The sequence below is a fragment of the Physeter macrocephalus genome, chromosome 20, assembly GCF_002837175.3.
Source record: "Physeter macrocephalus isolate SW-GA chromosome 20, ASM283717v5, whole genome shotgun sequence".
In the NCBI taxonomy this organism is placed as follows: domain Eukaryota; kingdom Metazoa; phylum Chordata; class Mammalia; order Artiodactyla; family Physeteridae; genus Physeter; species Physeter macrocephalus.
This window is the reverse complement of record NC_041233.1, coordinates 54,752,214-54,758,277: the sequence shown is the minus strand read 5'-3', so window position 1 is coordinate 54,758,277 and position 6,064 is coordinate 54,752,214.

Genomic DNA, 6,064 nt, shown 5'->3' with positions numbered 1-6,064 from the left:
GTCCGGAGCCTGTGCTCCGCAACGGGAGAGGCCACAACAGTGAGAGGCCCGCGTACCGCAAAAAAAAAAAAAAAAAAAAAAAATCATCAGAAGTGAAGTATTAAGAGCAGAGAGTTTCTCCCTTTACATCCCCCCACACACATTTCTCCTGATGTCTCATTGGCCAGCATCATATCCCACACGCAGACCAAAGACAACCGCTAGCAAGAGGACTGGAATGATCATGACTGCTTTAGACCTGGCCCTGAGTACACCTTAGAATCACCTGGGGGGCCCCCACACACACCTTGACAGTGTCTGACATAACTGTGGTCTGGAGCTCTCCTCACTTTTAAAACCTCTCTGGGTGATGCTAACATTCTGTCAGGGGTAAGAATGGCTGGTTTGGGCTTATTAACATTTGGCCTTTGGGGCTGGGGAAGGGGTCATGAAGCACATGGCCGCCCAGTACCTGAACCAAATCTGAGTCAGGCTGCAAGGAAGGGGTTTGACTGTGAGTAAACAGCCGTAGGTCTGACACAGGGGCCTCTCCTTCTAGGCACGTGATAGGTGCTCAGTAAGCACTGGGTGTATTAAACAGTATCGGTCACTCCCAAAGATGGTTTGAAATACCCTCCTCCACCCAACAGTAGCAATTTCAGTTATCTTATAGTTATTTCAAGTTTGGAAATGTATTCCCTTTGACATAATATGGGTATATTTGTCCATAAATATATAAATGTATATAAAATATATATAATGCATAATGTTGTATAAGGTGTGAGCAATGTCAAGCTCTAAGAATAATTTCAATAATTATATTAACCAGCGTTTCTCTGGGCTGCTTCCTAAGTGCCCATCATCCCCTGTGTTAAGCAGCAGAGGTTCTGATACAGGCATGATGATTGTGTGGGAAGGCAGGCTTGGGCATAATGATGAAGAATACAGGCTCTCGGGTCATAGCGCAGCTCTACCACTTGCTGCTGTGTGATTTAGGCAGATGCCTCCATTTCCCCATCTGTAAAATGGGGATCGTAATAGAGCTCTGGTTTTTGGTGTTCTAGTTGCCCTTGGGTTCAAATCCTAGTTCTGGCACAAACTAGTCATGTAAGCTTAGGAAGGTTTCTTGGCCTCTTTGGGCCTATATTTCCTCACCTGTGAAATGGGGATAATAAAGGCAAACTTATCAGGATGTTGGGAAGAGAACATGAGAATACAGAGAAAGTTCAGAGCACAGAGTCATCATTCAAGAGAGCACGCAGGAGAGCAGCGTGTCTAGAGATCACAATAAAGACTGGTCCAAAACACCAAGGATCTTGACGTGACAGCAGCCTTCAGATGTCTGAAGAGAGGCATCTGGGAGAAGCATTCAGCTTGCTTGGTGTGATCCAGAGGGTGGAAATCCCAGAGAGGGAGATGCAGCTTTACGGAAGAAAGATTCCCCTCTCCACCAGGAACAGCAGCCTCGAGGGTAGTAACTCAGGAGACCCGGAAGCACCAGGCAGAGGCCAGCTGAGCCAAGGTCCCACTGTCTCTGGGTGCTAAATGCATGAAATCCAATCAAGGAAACCTAGCCCCAGCTCCCCAAAATGTTAAGGAGCTTTTCTCTTACAGGACAGTCCTCAAACTCTTACATGCATAAGAACAACTTGGGGGGCGTGTCCAAAAAGCTGACCGAGACCCCACCCTGGAGATTCAAGTTCAGTAGATCTGAGGAGATTCTGCATTCCAGCAGGATGATGCAGGCTCCAAGGACCAAACTTGAGGACACCTGGCCTAAACTCCCACCTGCTGCTGTCTCAGAGCCCCAAGGTGGGGCTGAGCCCACAGTTAAAATCACTGTACCCAAAGGAGAACTTTATGCTGAGAAAGATAGGCACAGAGAACCTGGCGCCTTGACAGTACTCAGAGAGAAAAGAAAACAGGTGCTAATGCATTCTGGTCCTACATCAGGAGGTGTGGCACACAGGCGCCTAGGGAGGAGAGAAGTTATTCAATGTGATCGCTAGAAAGGTCGGGGATAAGATAGCATGTCAGGGTGCACTCCAAAAGGCACCCACCCAGCCAGCCCTTGGCTGGAGACTTGGGGGAGACCATGACCACAGAAGAGTGGAAGGGAAGAGTGGCAGGACCCAACTGTAGGGGGCGCCACTCATCTTGAAGTCCCTGTGAAAGGCTTCCCTAGAGTTGCTCGCTGCTGGGGACCCTGAAAATGAGGCTACAAATGCAGAGTCTACGCCCTTTGGCACAGCACTCAAAGTCCCTCAGTGGCCTCAGCCTAGCCTACAGGTACCTTTTCCTCTGAGTGGCTCCTCCTGGAGCTGATTTATTTGCAAAAAACTGGGAATTCTGTTCCCCAATTCTGTTCCCAGTTCTGTTCCGCTGTGTGCTCCGGCGAATCCCACTCAGCATTCAAGACCCCAGCCAGAAAAAAAAAAAAAAAGACCCCAGCCAATATCTCTTCTCATGTGAAGCCTTTCCCAGTGACCTGGACACACAGGCACACAGCAATCTTTCCTCCCACCTCTGGGTCCCCCAGCACTATGCTGCACTCTAGAGCAGAACTGAATACATGTCCATATAGCCTCATGAGGGCAGGGAGCTTTGTCTGTTTTGCTCACTGGTGTGTCCCCAGCACCTAGGACAGTAGCCAGCATGTAAGAGATGCAGTGTAAACATTTGTTGAAATGAATGAATGAACTTTGCAAGACAGAAGCTGCCAGCCACTTCCACCAAGTGAGCCCGCAAATCTACCCCTGGACCAATATTCTCAGTGGAGGGCAGAGTCCCAGGAGACCCTCTTGCTTATGCAAAGCTGAGGCAAGTAGACATTCATTGCCCAGAACTTCCCACAACCGGCCAAAGACCACTGCTCCCAATCTCCCTTGGTATGCAGAAGTGAGTACTGAGGAGCAGGGGGCTAAATTTGCAAAGGGCCACAAAAGTCTCCGGCGTAAGCCCTGCACCCTCAAAGAGGGATGTTGTGAGAAGCTCTCCAGTGAAGAGGTTTGATGATGGCTGAGAGCAACTTGCTAGAAAACACACCACGGTCTCCAAAGGGTGGGGGCCTGTGCGTGCCCTGCGTCTACTCCTAATCCTGGGCCCTGAGTCAAAAAAGGGGCACATCTTGGGGCTGAAGCTGACTCCTTCTTAGGACCCAGCCCCTCGGGCACTGAGTGAACATGAACTGAAAGAATTAAAACTTCGGGAGCTCAAGAATGAGCAGCCCCAAACTCCCCAAGAGCCAGGCCACAGCATCCCTGAGCAACCAGGTGAGGAAGCACAGGACCATCCGGGACTGGGGCTGACAGTTAAAACCCTGAAAGCTGGGGCCCATGAGTGGACGGGTCACCCTCTCCAGACGTCTTCCCATGTAGCACTTCAAGGCTCGACCGAACGCATTGGACTGAGTAAGCGCCATGGAATCTTGGATATTTTAGGAGGCCTCACTAGGGACATACCAGCAAATGGATTTTTTTTCCATGATTAATTGGAAAAATAAGAGCCTTGATTGCATTTTGGAAAGCTGATAATTTAGCACCCATTCAAACCATTGTTTTAAATTATTTACATACACAACATGTATTTGGTGAAGATGAGGAGAAACTGATTCTCTCTTATAAAACTTGAATATCTTTCTTTAGGTTCAAAATAATGGATTTATTGCATGCATTTATTATAGGCAATTTTCTAAACCAGACAGCTTCCTGGGAAGCATAGACACCATTTAAAATTTGGATGCTAAAATAAATCACTCGTTCCTGATAAACAGCACTGCGCTGGCATTAATCAGCTTCAGGGTCACAACTGACTGGAGCTGGTAACTGCAGTGACCTGCAGAGGGCGGAACTCGGAGTGATGGTATGACTTGCTGTATGTACAATCAGCACATACTCTTGGGAAAGGAAAAAAACAAACTGCAGAAGTAGGTCAACAGGGGTGAGGGGGAATTTGGTTTTGTTTTGCTTTTTTATTTCCACTGAGCACATCTCTTCAGTCTGAGCCAAACCAATTAATTTAGGCCAGGGGTCAGCAAACTTTTTCTGTAAAGGGCCAGACAGTAAATATTTTAGACTATGCGAGCCAAGAGGCAAAATTGAACAACTGTCAGCTAAAGGGCTACATGGTCTTTTTTCACATTTACATTTAAAACTGTGAAACCTATTCTTAGCTCTCTTAGCTTTTATATAAGACCAGGTGGTGGGCTGGATTTGGTCTGTGGGCCATCGTTTGCCAAGTCCTGATTTAAATCAGGCAGTTATGGAGTATGGAAATGGGAGCTCCCAGGCCCTAGATGTCTGTCTTACAAAAGTGATGTTTTGGTTCCTTTACTGGCAATTTCATAGCTGATAACCGCTTAGAACAATTCTAAATAAAATAATGATACTACCCGATGTTTGCAGAGCACTCTACAACTTCTTCCCCATCTTTGTAAATTACCCCATCACCAGGAGTCATTCTTAATTCTATCCCTGCCTTTCCTTCCTACTATCAGCAAGTTCTGATGGTCCGGCTCCAAAACACATCTCAAAACCAACCACTGGACTCAGACAGGTACTTGCACACCCTTGTGTGTTGCAGCATTCTTCACAATAGACAAAAGGTGGAAATAACCCAAATACCCACCAACAGATGAATGAATGAACAAAATGCATAATATCCATAGGATGGAATATTATTTAACTGTAAAAAGGAATGAAGTTCTAATACAAGCTACAATGTGGATGAACCTTGAAGACATTATGCTAACTGAAATAACCCAGATGCAAAATGACAAATAATATATGATTCTACTTATATAAATTATCTGAGAATAGTCAAATACATAGAGACAGAAAGTAAAATAGAGGTTATCAGAGACTGGGGCAGGGGGATGAATGGGGAGTTATTATTTAATGGGTACAGAGTCTCTGTTTGAAATGATGAGAATGTTCTGGAAGTGGATGGTGGTGATGGTTGCACAACATTGGGAATGTATATAATGCCATTGAGTTGTACACTTAAAAATGGTTAAAATAATAAAATTTAAGTGTATTTTACCACAATTTTCTAAATTAAAAAAAATGTAAGCACCCACCAGAGTCATATCCCCTGCCACCACCTTAACCCAAGTGACCATGATTTTTGGCTTCTTAACTAGCCTCTCAGTGTCCCCTCTTGTTCCCTACACTGCATTCTCCACAGAATCACAGAAATCAGGTAACCACTCTCTTACTTAAAACTCTCCAGTGGGGCTTCCCTGGTGGTGCTGTGGTTAAGAATCTGCCTGCTAATGTAGGAGACACGCGTTCGAGCCCTGGTCCGGGAAGATCCCACATGCCGCGGAGCAACTAAGCCCGTGCACCACAACTACTGAGCCTGCACTCGAGAGCCCGTGCACCACAACTACTGAGCGCACATGTCACAGCTACTGAAGCCCGCGTGCCCTAGAGCCCGTGCTCCGCAACAAGAGAAGCCACCGCGATGAGAAGCCCGTGCACTGCAACGAAGAGTAGCCCCCGACTCGCCGCAACTAGAGAAAGCCTGCGTGCAGCAACGAAGACCCAACACAGCCAAAAATAAATAAATAAATAAATTTTTAAAAAAACTCTTCAGTGGTGTCTACGCATGCTCCTGGAAGTGTGGGTGACCAGCCACATCAGCATCTCTGGAGAGCTCGTTTGAGATGCAGAACCTCAGGCCCAGCCCAGACCATCCTATGCCCGTCTGTGAAAGAGAAGCACCTGTGCAGCAGACCACGCCCCAGCTCAAGCCCCAGCTCTCCTTCCTGCCTCCACTCTTGGGTCGGAGAAACTCATTCCTATACCTGACTCCTTTTCTGGTCTCCCTTGCAGCTAAGAACCATTCTGATTAGTCAGAAGTAAGCAAAATCATGGGACTTCCCTGGTGGTCCTGTGGTTAGGACTTAGCCTTCCAGTGTAAGGGGTGTGGGGTTCGATCCCTCATCAGGGAGCTAAGATCCCACGTGCCCGGTAGCCAAAAAACCAAAACATAAAAAAAAACAAAAAACAGAAGCAATATTGTAACAAATTCAATAAAGACTAAAAAACAAATGGCCCACATTAAAAAAAAAGAAGTAGTAAGC